Here is a 15,377-nt window from a genome sequence, read left to right on the forward strand (position 1 = left end):
CCCGCCGTCAGCACGTCACGTCACTGCCCGAGAGAGACCCAGGAAAAGGCGGAAGGGAGCGCGCCGCCGCCGCTGCCCGCCGCCTCGGGCCAGCCGCCCGCCGGGACCGGGGCCGCCGGCTGGGCCAGGGGCCGCTGCCGAGCGAGGCGAGCCGGCGCGGGTAGGGGTGGCGGCGGCGCGGGGTGGGGGAGGCGCGGTGGCGCTCGGCTCCCCGCGGCTCCTCCTGCAACCGCCTCCGCCGCAGCTCGGCCGTGAAGCGCCGCTCGGGGCTCGGCGTGCGCCCCCGAAGCGGAGCTGCTGCCTCGGGGACCCCCCTCCCCTCCCGGCCCCTCCATGCTGGCGCCGCCCGGGCTAGCCTCCCCCGCCCTTCGCCTCCCGCCGCCATCCCGCGGCGCCGGCCGCTTAGGCCTGCGGCCCCGCCGGGCCCGGCCCCGCTGCGGGCCGGTGGTCGCCGCGCTCTAGCCGGGATGTTTAAGTCGCGTCGGCGCACCGGGAGATGGGGTCTGTATGTGGGTGTTTGGGGTGCCGGAGCTCCGCGCTGGCACGGCCGCGGGCTTTGTGCCGGGGCGTCCGTGGCCTCGGGTCACCCCGTGGCGGGGCGCGGCTGCCAGCGGGAATTCCTGCGGGGAACAAAAACAAAGAATGGGGCAGAGGGGCTCGGGAGGGGGTCAGCTTCGAGGGATGGTTGAAAGTTTGAGATCATGCACCATCGAAGTCCTGGCTAGCATGTCTTCTCATCCTCCTCCGGAAAGCTATTCAGATTTTTTAAATTTGTTTTTTTCTTTTCTTTTTTTTTTTTTTTTTTTTTAGAAAAGAATTTGTGTTGATCCATGAAGGATGCATCGGAAAGTTCATGCCATGAGTAACCTCATGGAGATGAAGAGGTACATCCAGTTTGGTTGAAGTTCCTGTGGGGTCAGGGCTCGAGGAGGCTACTTCATAGACTCTTCTTAGCATTTACTTAAACTGGAAGGCAACTGGGTGTTGCACTTACCGAATTATGCAAATATGACTTATCTGGCCATGAACAGCATATGTGCACTGTTTATGTTGTGAATGTGCCTTTCAGTTCCACTTTGACTCAACTTTAATTTTATGCACTAGTCTTTTCTATCTTAACACACAGGCTTAAAAATGTAATTTGGGCGATGCCTGTAGTTTTTTTCCGTATAACATATGGTAAACATGTAGCCTGCACCACACAGATTTTAACAAGGACACTGAGAATAGAAGAGAAACTATAGTACTCCAAAATTTAATTGCTTCTGTTTAATTCCATGAAGGTTGTAGTTAAACTTTTGTAGAACGAACCTGGACCTGTACAGTAGGAGGGGGTCCTAAAATATTTAAGAACTGCTGAGCTTGACCATACTTGTGATACTAAGATAAAATAGTCTTAAGTAAATATTCTTGTCAGGATGGAAGAGGCTAAAGGAACAAGAGCAGGGATGAATGGTTGTAGATTCGTAATCAACAGCAAGTTAGATCTATATGGAAAAGTAAAAAAAATGGTCAAACTACTGGTTTATGCATCGATAAGATCGTTGATTGGAATATGTCTTTTAATAGCTTGTATTTTACAATGCTTTCATAGAAGCTAGGCCATTAAAATGGTTAAGGGACTGGAGCATCTGATGTATGAGGAGAAGCTGAGAGAGCTGGGACTGCTTAGCCTGGAAAAGAGAAGGCTCAGGGGGATTTATCCATGTCTATAAGTATCAGGTAGGGGAAGTAAAGATGGCAGGGCCAGACTCTTCTCAATGTTGTCAAATGAAAGGACAAGGTGATAGCACAAACATGGGAAATTAAATTTAAATGTAAGGGAAAAAAAAAAAAAGACTGAATTTGTTCCAACACAGGAATAGGTGTCCCAGAGAGATTGTGAAGATAATCAAAACCCAACTGAACACAGCCTTGAGTAACCTGCTATAGGTGCTCCTGCTTGGAGCAGGAGGGTTGAAATAGATGATCTGCAGAGGTACCTTCCAACTTGAATGATTCTGTGATTTTCAAACCATTTTTTCCAACAAATCTAAAGCTCAGAAAAATGCTATGAACAGCAGCACATCCTAAAAGGTCTTTGGTTCCCAGGATATATTATTAATCAATCTGTCATTCACATAGGGAATGGAAAGCCCTTCCAACCTAATGCCTTTTATGATTCTATGAATACAGGGCACATGACCCTCAAAGACTGAGCATATCCAAATGTTCTGTCATTGCAAGGGAAGATCTCAGAAAAGCTGTGATGCTGTTGAAAGGCAAATGGCTAGATGTTTTGTGAAGACCTGAATCTTTACTTCTTGTCTGGTTGGCCCTTCGCCCTGTCTGCATATAACTGTTTCACCTTCATCCCCTTCTTCTTTTACTACTTGGGAGCCAGCTACCAGCAGCTTTTGAGACATTTTGTCCCAATGCAGCCATCACCTTCCTAGGTGTTGTCCCCAGACACTATGGTTTCCAGTAAGCTGCAAACACCCTGATATGGTGAGGAACAGGGTAACTCCCATCAGTGGAGCTGCCAGAAAGGAATTCATGTTTACAACTGATACAGCCTTTCCGCTCTCACAGCTGATGGAGGAGTCCCAGGGCAGAGCGCACTTGAAAACTGCAGATGCAGTAGATGTGCTTGTACCACTTAGTAAAAACAGGTTAACTTCTTTGCACAAATGTTTTTGTAACTTGCGTTTGGAGTGGAGCAGGAAAATGGTAAAAATACGTTGTAAGCAATAGGATTTCTGACTTTAAATGGTGATTAGGTTGGGTCAGATTTAATACACCAGACACTGAATATAGCTTGTGCATATAAGGTTATAGCTCAGTAGTTCAGTCTGTGAACAGAGTCCTACCTTCTAACACTGATTTTACCTGTGATCCAGTGTTTCCTTATGTTCTTCCCCAGAGCTTGTTTTAGTGTCATTCAGCAGTAGGTGCCATTCTCTATCTGACTTCACCCTTGCAATAAGCAATTAAGATAGTGGCTTTTGCTAATGTATTCTTACATACTCGTACTTAGCAGTCATGGAGTTCATTCTGAAGATACATGCTGTTAATTTCTTACTTGAACACTTAATTATCACATTGGTTATTATGATGTCATGATTAGTTTCAGTTTAGGTTTTGTTAAAAAGTGTGTCCTTCAAATCATAAAAAATTGGTACGGCTGTAAGTCAGTATGGCTGATAACATTTGCATCCATCTCACTGGTGATATACATGTTGAATAAATTGTAAAAATTAGTAAAGAGCCATTTTCAGTCAGTTCCTTTCTGGTTTTCTTGTGTCTTATTTAGATCCCATTACAGGTGTTGGTAACGTGCTTGGTGAAGAGCAGTGTGCTGAGTAACACTGCCAAAATTCTTAAGCTCTTGCTTCTGTGCTGCTAACGGCCCTAAGTTATAAGATACTAAGTTGAGAGTTGTCAGCTCAGTGTTGACTGGTTTGAAGGCCTTCATGTAATAATGTGTTTGTTTCTTTATCTACAACCAAACTTGAGTTATTTTATCATCTAGTGACATTCTCCTCTTTCCTTAACAGTATGAATTTTTCTACCTTGACAACCCCACCAACTGGTGATAGGTGGTCATTCTGAGTTCAGTCAAAGTTACTTCACTGTAAACATACTGAGCCTTCTGAAGTGATCTGTTCATGTTTTTCCCATACAGCCAGAGTGATGAAAGGAAGGTAGAGGCTGGGTAGGGAATGAAGTGTGTGGGGGGTGTTTTTTAATTTCTCCCAGAACAGTCTTAGTTAATATATTTTCATGGAAATTCTACAAATAATTTTTCTGCCTTTCAGCTTCTATTTGAAACTTGTCTATAAAAAGAAAATACTGTCATCCAAGGATCTAAAGTCTTCCATGACTTTTTTTCTATTTTAGTTACTAGTAAGTCACTTTAGTCTAGAGAAAGACATGACTGAAATTGGTAGCTAAAGTTTGAACTAGATGGATTCTATTTAAGAGCTTAGAGTTGACTTTCTAAGTGGTGACCACCCATGAGCAAAACATGAGGCAGGATGGGTTCTCCTCACCTTGATGCCTTCAGCTCAAGACTGGATGGTGTTCTGGCATTTTTTCCTGAGTCAATGCTCTTTGCCTCACAAAGGAGTGAGTGGAATTTAGTGGCTTATACCAGAGAGACTCGTGTTAGGTCATCTGTGCCAGTTGTCCCCTGCCCTTTCAGAAGTGGAAGGAAGTACAGGTGTCTAGAGAAATATAATGTCTTTAAGTAATATTTTTTAGTATTCTGATGTTTTCTATTTAATAATAGTTTCAAGTCATTCCTTTTGCTCTGGCAAGACATGCCCAGGTCTGGTTGCTTTGAAGTAGACAGTAAAATCTTGTCTCTCTTTGTAGTCTCCATAAGACTGTTCAGAATTTCTAAATAATTGTGTGAACGTCCATTTGCATTTGTAAGTTAAACTAGTGTGTTTACTTAATATGAGCCTATGGAGACATTCATTCTGTAGAGTGCTCTAATGTGTGTGGTTGGGTGCTTGCACTCTGCAACTGTGTCTGTTTCTCTCCTCTCTCCAGTCTCAGGTATTGCAGGATCAGCATTTCTAGATACTACCAAGCCTTTTACTGCCAGACTGAGACCCTATTCCTATCCTTTGCTGACTGCTTTAGGAAGGAGTCTTTCTGTTGCTGCCACAAGATAATGTTGCTACCAGGTTGCCATCACTAGCCCTTCTTTATCCCCTGGCAATCTCTTGGTCCTTCACCAAAAATGTCCTGGGCTACATGGTGAAGTGCTTCTGTGCAGGACCTGGGAAACATCCAGTGAAGAATGGCCTGCGACTCACAGAAGGAAATGCATCAGAGATTATTTGATCCCAGTCAGTGTGCCCAAAATGGGCCTGAAGAGGAGGTGCTTTAACTCCTTTCACTTGGGGCAACAATCCTGGCAAGAAAATGGTTGCTGGAACCTCCCAGAGCAGCACTGGTTATTGCTGACTGCTGTGACGAGCATATGGCCATGCACAAGATCTCTATGGATGAAGCAAAATTCCTTGAAATTGCTTAAAGAAAAGTGAAGACAGCTCAAGTCATCTGTGATAGGCATGATGTTTTATCCACAGTATGAAATGTTGAATCCTATTATGACCAAGGAACCAACATCATCAAATTCAGAGAAATCACAGCATAAGACAGATGCAATTAGACAAAAAGGATACAAGATACTGCAAGGTATGAAGTGATGTTATGTTGAGTCAGTTCTTGACATTCCTGCTGGGCAGGGGAATGAGACGTATATATGGTAATTTTTGCAGGTGGGTGATGACAAGCATATAAAACTCTCCAGATTTCACTATGGATATGTGATCCATCGGCACCAAAGGGCAAGTGCTTTATAACCTTGCATTCCTCTACCATAATGTGGTTTGACTTTGGCACTACATTGGTCACAGGCTGCTCAGAAGAAGAGACCTCCCTGCTCTCCGGGCGGCTCTGTTAGTTACCTGTCTCATTAAACAAAGAATAAAAGCAGAACTCCAGGGAAGCCACTGCTATATCCTCTAGCTTCAGCAACTAGCAGTCCTGGGTTTGCTGCATTGACCTGCTCCCACTAGGCAGAATCCTCACCACTGAGCTGGAAGACCAGCTGAATGCTGTGGGTTGCTGTGCTGCCCATTGCACAAGAATGTGGGAAGGGCTTTGACCAAGCCATTCATACTTCTGCAATCACCTCTGGTTTTCAGGGTGCTCCTTGGAGAGACCAAAAAGCAGAACTGGCTTGGTGGTGGTGGGAAGCTTCACATAACTTCTGATAAACAAGGCTTGGAAGGTGCAATGTGGACTGGAAAGGTTCCCAGACTGTCACAGTGCCCAGGTTTCAGGTAGTATCTGGTCTGGTATTTGTCAGGAGGAATGGGTAGACCACTGAGACAGGCACATTGCAGCCCATACCAACAGATGCAGCATGAAGCCACCAACTTGCTTCAACCCATGGAGCTTAGAGACAAAAGTGCCAAACACACTTGAAGATACTGAGCCACGCCATGGCATAGTTCCGTAGTCACCTCTAAGACCATAAATACCCTCTTGTTTTATTCAGCAGTGTGTCTGAATTTGACTATGTCTACCAGTCTCCAAATCTAGGACAAGCAAAGTTGTGATGCTGACTGAACTGCCTGTGTGTACAGGCAGCCAAAATGCTTGGGAGCCAAAGGCTTGAGTACAAAGGAAGATGAATGAAGCTGTAAGAGAAAAATATTTTCTTTTGATGAGAAAACAAGTTGCAGTGAGTTAAGTAATGAAAAAAGATTGAGCTGAACTGTTCTGTGTTAGTACACAAAATTCCTTTGAAGAAATTGCCATTAAAAATGCTTATCAAATAAAAAGTCTTTCCAGGAAGGTTTTCATGGCATTATAAAACATTTTTTCCAAGTCCATATGTAGATGATGCTGAGATGTGTGTAATGCAGAAAAACAAGGTAGGTGGGGAAAATACATGAAAGAAGCATGACAACGTGTTTATTTATAGGAAGTTCATCATGGTAAGGCTGGAATATTGAATAGCAAAGGAGTGGGAAACGCACAGGCTGAACAGGGAAACGTGATCTGAGAATATCTTGTCAGTGTCACTTGGGGTCTGGATTTAGGCAGTCATTCTAAAGGTTCCTACTTAGTAATTAGAAAATCTGTTCAGATACACCAGGCTGACAACTGACTGTCATGTTTTTTATCCAAGTATTATCATGCACCTTGAGGAACTCTGTCCAGTGTAAAGAACCTCCTGGCTGTTTGGACCCAAAAGAGGAATGCAAAGGGCTCATGTTCAGTCTGCTATGCTATGCAAGATAGTTGTGGAGAAAGATGAGAAGAAGGTCCACATGTTTATGGTCTTATGGTGGTGTTAGACAGTCAGTAGCTTTGAACTCACTTAAAAAGTTTAAATTGGTGAAAATGTTGTAAGGCCAATATGAAATCTCTACGCTTGCATATGTCTCGAATAACTTCTCTATTTAAAAATATTAGCAGTGTGCAGCGTGATGTCACTTACTTGGAAGCTGTCTGACATTTTGGATTATACAGGTTTTTAGTTTTGCCAGCTTTTCAAGTCCAAAATTTTCCATAAGGGGTATTTGCTGCAAACAGAATTTTTGGGGAAGATTCCAGACACAGTTTTTTCAGCTGCCTGAAATACACTTTTTTTTTTTTGCCTTCCTAAAAAAAAACCCAAACCACCAAAGCAAAACAAAAAAACAAGCAACCTGAAAAGTTATAGAAAGAAACTAAATTTGAAGAAAGTAACCTAATTTAAATAGCAGGGTGGTCCTTGTGTTGAGCAGGGGCTCCTGGCATCCTCTGGAGAGCTGACAAGTTATTTGGCTGCATTAAAATCTTTGAAAGATCTTGGTTTACAAATTTTCAGTAGACTTCTTAGTTGTTAAAGGTAGGGTTTCCCAAGCAATTTTACTTCTTGCACTTCCTTTTTAAGTGCTGTGCAAGCTTGAAGGAATTTTTAACTGGGTAAGGAAGTTAGTTATTTATTCTACCATTTCAAATAACATCTTATTGATTTAAATGGTTAGGGGGGAAAAGGTAAGCAAAACAAAACAAATCAAAGATTTACCTCATAATTCTGTAGGCTCACATTTCATTTGCCTTAATTGTCCACCCTCCTCCAAAGTTGTTCGTGATTACATGTAATGAAGGTGAAAGGACGAGTAAATATTCAACCTGATACGTTGCTGGAAGTCAGCACAGATTTATCTTGAAAACAAAAGGCTAGAACAAATTTGAAGAGTTAAAAGGTATTTCCGTTTTCTCTTCTTGGTTAAAAAAGTTGTAACTGGCCCCGAGGGCTATCTGCTTCAGTGACTACATGAGCATTGTATTTTGAAATAGGACTGTGCCAGCCCCTCCCAGTTTCTCTAACAAATAGCTTAACAAGACAGCAGGGCATTACAAAACAAACCATTACATTGAGGGTGAAACCTTCTATTCAGTGAGACTTGAATAGGAACAGAATTTGCTGCTAGAGTAGCATTAAAGGCGACGATCATTTTTAGGGATTATTTGTCAGTTGAGAAGCAAAACTTCTGTAGCTCCATTAGCTGTGCTCTGGGTGAGCCACGAGGCTACTTTGAAACACTCAGGTCAAAGATCCTACATAAAACTGGAAACAGTTCCTCTGGCATAGAAATGAGGAATCTTTTTTTCTAATCTTTACACAAAAGTATATGTTACGACTCAAAAATGTCATACAGGATTGGACCAACAGGACTCAAATGAAGAGTGGAGCAAAAGTAAGAAGCAAAACGAAGGAAAACTTAAATCTGAACTCTTAAAAAGAAAGGCTTCTCTGAAGAAGCCTCTCATCTCTCCCTGTCCTCACCTGGCTGGAGGTGTGGTGTCTGCCCTCTACTGAAATTGATAGGAGTTTGCAATCTGCTTAATTGTAGCAGCTTTCCAACCATCTGTAAGCTGCCAGGTTGCATTGATAAGTAGCTAGAGTCCATTTTTCTGTGACATTAGGTGTCAAAACAGACACCTTCCCATAAAGCTTAAAATCCTTTCAGAAGCAAATGTGAAGTCTTACCTGCAAAAATAAATTCCCAACATGAAAACACAAATCGCTAGAATAGCAACAGCGTGAAGTAGCAAGTGATGTAAAGGAAAAATTAGGCCTTCAGGAAAATGGAAGTAATTTAAGATCACCATTTCCAAAACACTTATAGCACAAGCCTACCTTAAAGTGCATAATGGTCCCACTGGTGTTCACCAGGACACTTTGTGTGCCTGAAGTGTACATGGTTTTCAGGGTGTACTGGTGTTCAGTGGCTCAGCGTGTGTAACACACATATTATCAGACAACAAGGCAAGAGGCAAGAAGCCAAAACCACATGGAGAATATGTGAATACCTGCAATTCTGTGCAGGGACTAATTACACTCTCATACTTTTTTTTAATGATAATACGGAGTAAGTTGTAAACAATTACTGTCAAAGGAATCAATGGGAGACAATTTAAAGAAAGAAAAGTACTTGTTGCTAAACTTTGTGTTATCAACAGCGTTTTGGCTGTAGCCAGGAAAAAGTAAAAAAAAGAAGTGTTATACTTCTGCTACAGGTCAAAAAAGCCTCTAGAATGAAAATTTGCAAAAGCTGGGACTGTTAATTCTGTATGTGTAGTAGTTAGGACTACACTGCAAATGAAATATCTTGAGATTTGTAATAGATTACATAATCAAATAAATTATTAAGTAAAAACAGGAAGAAAAATTAATCAGAGAACCTTAAGGCACATTTGAAGGAGAAAACGCTTTTTGGGTCTTCATCGTAAACAAAATACACTGAAGTAAATAAACATAGGATGGTGTCATGTTTGGCAGGGGAAGAGGCTTTTTAAATAATGTACTGAATCCTGTGTAGTATGTTAGACTCCTTTACAAACGTCCACACAGAGGCAATAAAGAAGAGTTGTTACCCTGATTCATTTGAATCCTTAGGATTGTGGAACATGAGACTTGATTTGTGAACCTTAATTTTTTTTGCAAATGAACTGAAATACTAGAAAATGTGTACTAGGCTTTAGAAAGAAACTGCTTGGACTGAAAAGTTAGTGTTTTATAAATTCATACCCTCTGATTTTTTAATGAAGCCTGAGGTAATTCCTTACACCAGATGCCTGTTGGCACCAAAATTATCTTGCCTCTTCCTTCTTCTTGTGTGCTGCCCAAATTAGGAGATAATGTTTGTTTGTTTTGGGTGTTAATCTTTTTGAGGTAAGAAAGAAGGAGAAATTACATACTCATATCACTTATATACAGTTTTTGACTGCCACAGCTGAAATATTACTCACTGGATATGAAAAACTCTGGAAAAAATGTTTATTCTACCTGGGATGTGAAAGAACTATGCTAGTAAGATGGAGTGGAGATGTACAGGACATTAGATGTGCACATACAGCTGCAGCTTTACAAAAACAAGAGCAGCAACATGAAGCCAGAGCACATTTGTAATTTTAACATCATGGTAAGCGAACATCAGCTCTGAAGCCAGCTGTGCCAAAATAATGATGGCAGTAGAAGAACTGAAGAGTGACAAGCCCGGGGCCTGGGGATTGCAATGCGAAGTGACTTTATGATTCACGCACAGGCGCCATCGCGTGGCCAGGAGGTGACAGGGTCTGGAAACCAGCAGTTTGTGCAATGTTGTTTTTATTATTCTTACTATTCAGGGAGGGCAACTGTTGGAAGTTTTGTAACTGTTGAGCCCCAGCCCTGCAGCAAGAAGTGCCCCAGAGCAGATGAGGAGCGTGTAGCCGGGTATTGCGCCGGCAGAAGCATTGCTGGGAGACCAGCATGGGAACAGGACACGGGCAGAAGTTTTGAGTCTTTCCTGTAGGCAATCTGAGCCTATCGCCAAGCTGACTCAGCACAGAAAAACAGCACAAACTCCTTTTCCAGCAGTGAGCTCGGAGGAGCTTTTGAAAGTGCTACAAAACTCATGCAACAAAACCCCTATGATTTCAAAATCCTTTCAGATTTTGTACACACTAGAGCAAAATCAGCAAATACGTTAATTGAAAACTGATGCTTCACCCTTTCAGAAAAAAACTGGAGATATGGCTGGAAATGGCAACTCCCAAGTGGATACTGAAGTCTCAGAAATAATTATTGACCCAGTGCCTTAACTTTGTACCATTGCACAAAGTGCCTACTTCTTTGTATTACAGAAACGGGACGTATTACATCATGTATTACATCATATTGCCTTCCTAAAGATTGAAGTAATGCAGCCTGGCACAGCAATGACTTCACTCAGCTTTGTACCCTTTAATGATGCTTTAGTTCAACTTGAGCCAATACAAAATACTGTAAGACAGGTCAAACCTCCTTCCCTGTTACACTGTTCAAAACCACTCAGTGCCTCAGCAGGAGAACAGGGTGAGACAGAAGATCATAAAGTGACTGTTAAACTAGCAGACCCACTCATCACCCTCATCTTTTTCCCTCACCACATTTTATTTTGGCTATTTTTAAGAGAGCTCCCCATAAGTCACTGGGAGAGCGCTCTTTGAAAAAGAGTGCTAGAAAACAGTCCTCTCACATGTTCCACCATTAGGTAAATTTAACTCCTACAACAACAAACTTCATACGTCAGTATTTAACCACAGGGCTCTGATGATTACACAGAGCTTAAAGTTTTACTTGCAAGAACTAGACCTGCATGTTAGAGCCAAGGTGGTTAAAGCAGCAATGTCTTTTTGCCTTTATAGGTATGATTACAAGTATTTTCCTAAAACCTCTTCTTTTTACTGTATACAATGCAACAAATTAAAACATCATCATACATTTTTGTTGAGTCTAAGTGTAACCATCCTTTTAAGACTTCATATCTTTCTCAGTGTTTTACAGCTCTTTCTCCAAAGAATGAACCTCAATAAGTATCATGCACAAATACAAGCTCTGAGCCTTATCTCTTTTCTGCACCACAGAATTACTCTATTTAGTTTCTGTGCAGCCATTCACTTCTCTTTTTTCTCATGAAGCAGTGTTACCAATATGCAATTGTATATGTGCCATATGTGTGTGTATATATATATATACATATATATATATATACACACACTGATGCCTTAGGGAAAACTTGCAATATAAAATTAAGCTAATGACTCTTTATCCCCACATTTTTGTGAAACCAGGGCTCTGAGAGCCAGCCTAAGCTGTTTACAGCAGCAGCACCACCACAGCTCTGGGAAATGTTCTCTTCATATAACCCTACTTGTTATACAACCAACCAAAATGCAGGTACTCCATAGATACTCTCAGGTGTGTCTCAGAATCATAGAATGGTTTGGGTTGGAAAGGACCTTGAATATCATCTAGTTCCAACCTCCCTGCATGAGTAGGGACACCTCTCACTAGACCAGGTTGCTCAAAGCCCCATCCAACCTGGCCTTGAACACTGCCAGGGAAGGACGTTCTTTAAACAGCTCAGCAGAATTCCTAAAAATGAAAAACCACCAGAATTTGGGGAAAGGAAAAATATACATGCTTTGGGTTTCTGTTGGCCATCATTCACTTGCATTCTTAGTACTTGGAATTACAGTATTACAATTATATTATCCCAGCTCAAACTGTTACCAGTGTGAATTAATAGAGCTATAGAACTGATGCATGCACACAGGCTGGGATGTACTATTAGTTTAATGGAGATAAGAGTGCAAAGTCATACATAAAAGGTCTTAGGTTAAGTATCTGAGGAAATATTAAAGGCTATTTTCCACCTGAAGAAAGCAAAACAGAAGGTGACTGAGCTTCATTTCAAACATTCTGATAAATGTGCATTTTCCCTACATTTTTCTTTATGGCAGATTTAAGGTAGGGGGTGATTCTCTTGCCTGTTACGCAGCAAGGTCTGAATGCAAGAGTACTTGGAACAAGGCACTGGGAAGACACTTCTACATTTTTGTCACTGTAATTAAATGCTAGTCTACAAGACAATAAGACCTTCTGTACAAAGAGGGGTGGGCAGTGAAGGCATCACTTTCACCTCTCATTTTCATGGAGAGAACTGGTAGGAGAAAGAGAAGGGAGAAGAGAAAGCAAAAAGAGAAAAGAAAGAAGAATAAACTGAACAATGGTGTTTATTCCATTTTGGAGTAAATTGTGTTTCTGCCTAGAATTAATTAGAACCAGTTTTGAACATTGGTCCTCCAAATCCCTGTAGTTAAGATGAAGACCTACTTTATGTTTTGCCCTCTTTTGCTTCCTTAAAATGATTTCTTAAACTAGGTAACCAACCTGAATATTAACTGTGAGTGGTCTTGCAGGGCAGTACAGTATTTTTGATATGGGTAAGAAACTGAGTTATCCACCATATGTAAGTATCTCTTTCTCCAGAGAGGTTGTGGAGTCTCCTTCTCTGGAGACTTTCAGGACCTATCTGGATGCCTTTCTAAGTGATCTGCCTTAGTTTTTGGTCCTGCTCTGGCAGGGGGATTGGACTCTATGATCGTTGAAGGTCCCTTCCAGCCTGCAACATTCTGTGATTTTGTGTAATTAGAGCTAACCAGCAAAAACTCCTTGGAATCACAGCCAGCCAGTGTCTCATACTATTTTTAATACAGAACCTGTCACAGGGTAATAAAAACAGGTAGTTATTGAGTTAACTTACATTGGTGTGGCAGGTTTACTCAGACACCAGAAGTCTTTGCAAAATATTGAGGTGATACACTTTCCTCCCTGTGGCAAAGAGCCATCACTATTCTAGCACCCTCCTAAAACCACTTACCAATTTCTGACAGATTGTTGGAAGAGATTCAATTACCCAAATGTAGGTACGAGTGCCATTTCATGCCTGGCTATGTCCAGCTACTGCTGCAGAATGTGTCAAGTGTGATAGCTGCCAGTGCCACGCTTGTGCCCAGGCTAGCCAGCCCATTTGAAATGCAACTGCATACCTATATTCAGGCAGCTAAACCCAACCTTTGAAGGGTAAAATATAATCACTCTGAAACACTTAGTAAAGTGAGAGAGCTTGCAAGTCATCTGTTACCATATTCACCCCGGTGAAGGAAATCTTAGTTTCAGCTTCCTTAGTTTTACATGGTATCTCTTCATCTAAATCTTGGCAGGACACTTCCATGAATGCAGAGTGGGTGGATAGACACATCAGCACATAGTATATTTACACATACACTGTTCATACTTAGCACCCTGATGTTGCAGTCATGTGCTTCATGTGTTCATCCAAGTCTCAAATGTTCCCATTATTCTTTACTCAAGGCAGCAGAGTCAAAGCTTTCCAGTTAAAAAATGTAACATTTTGGTGGCAAAAAACCCCACAAAGCTGTGCACTTTACAACTTCCCCAGGGTGATAGGATATATCTGATGTTTATAGGACATATCTCATTGTTTATGTCATGTAAATCATAGCTGACAACTCAGACTACCTATACATGCTCCTAACCTTCATTGTCTTGGGAAGGATCAGGAAGACTTTGAGCCAGACATAATATGGGATGTTAACATCTGTTTTTCTGCATGACACAGGATACATGCACAAATAATGAACCTCAGTCTACCATCAGAAGGAAGTACAGAATAGTTCAGAATGTAAAAAAACTGCCTTGGGAGAAGGCTGCAGTTGCTAAAATAAAAGCCTAGCCCAGCTTGGAAGAGCCATTGTGAAAGCAGGCTGATGCAACAATGGGCCAGAAGCAAAATCCACTACCCAGGCATTTCACTGCCTCTGTTATCTCTCTAGTTCCCACCATCACACAAACTACTACTTAGTATTTCAGAGAGGAGGAGACACTTTCATAAAGCATTTAATGTTACTGATAACATACACCTAATAAAACTGCTATCAACTACAGCAGCATCAAATAAATGTTTTAGAGCTGAAGTAATGACCTACAGTTATTTAACTGGAAAGCATATAAGGCTCTAATCCTAGCACTAGGGTGATACCAGTACTTTGCATTTATTACCTACCCAAATGAAGAAGTACACAAGTGTTTTAGAAAGATTGTGGCACTTTCGTTTTTCAAATTGCAAATCAAGAGATTAAGCCTACTCTCCAAAATATCTGGATACCTAAAAATGCCTAACCAAGTGCTTAACCAGTTTGTCAGATGCATTTCAACATTTCTGCATCATTACACTCATTCAGTGCATCTAAAAATAACTCTTTGGACTAGATTTCACCCTCGTGGTGATGCCATACTAGACTCTGTGGTAGCTTTCTCTTTTGTGCTCACTCTCACACTCCCCAACTAGGTAAAATGTAAAGTTTACCTAAATTTATGGAATCCAGAATGAGCTTCCAAAGCATGGAAGGTGCAGCCTTAAAACACACGTTTAAGATTCGGTACTGGTCAAGCACTAGGAGAACCAGGCAGAACTATAGCTGACTGTCTCTCTTTTAAAAAGGAGAAACGCTATACAAAAATTAATGTATTTAGTCTCAACAACACGTGAGGTAGAAGTACTTTACAAATGTAGAAATCGAGTACAGAAATGTACATGGAATAAGGCAACACAAAACACAATGCAAAATCAGGAACAAAACTCAAGCTGTTTCACCAAAGTCCATTTTGATTGGTGAAACGGTATTAACCTTTAGAATGCCCTTGAAGATACTGAACACAACTGAAAGCAGGCTTTGAAAAGGAACACAGTATTTTGTATAAAAATACAGAAAGTAGCATGACTTGCTAAATAGTCTAGTATGTAAAAGACCTAAAACTATGTACATTAGTACAAATGAAGAAGTTAAACCTAAATGGATGAAAGTATTAGCACCCTACAGTAAGTTCATTACCCTATGGCTACCCCTAAGCAGTGTGATTCAGGCTAGCTAACCAAAAGTGGTTTTGCAGCTTTTTCCTCATCTCTTCTGAATTCCACCTCCCCACT

General features: G+C 41.4%; 1 long non-coding RNA gene across 2 annotated transcripts; it reads left to right on the forward strand.

Moving 5' to 3' along the window:
* The first annotated feature begins 10 nt into the window (after window positions 1-10).
* LOC127379800 (uncharacterized) lies at window positions 11-6,986 on the forward strand. Of its 2 annotated transcripts, none has more exons than XR_007888362.1 (3): window positions 11-501; window positions 811-884; window positions 4,537-6,986. It is a non-coding gene; the product is annotated as an uncharacterized LOC127379800 (long non-coding RNA). The 2 variants fall into 2 exon arrangements; XR_007888363.1 differs by having other exon boundaries at window positions 11-160.
* Window positions 6,987-15,377: the final 8,391 nt, after the last annotated feature.

Source organism: Apus apus, chromosome 1 (assembly GCF_020740795.1).
Source record: "Apus apus isolate bApuApu2 chromosome 1, bApuApu2.pri.cur, whole genome shotgun sequence".
Taxonomy (NCBI): domain Eukaryota; kingdom Metazoa; phylum Chordata; class Aves; order Apodiformes; family Apodidae; genus Apus; species Apus apus.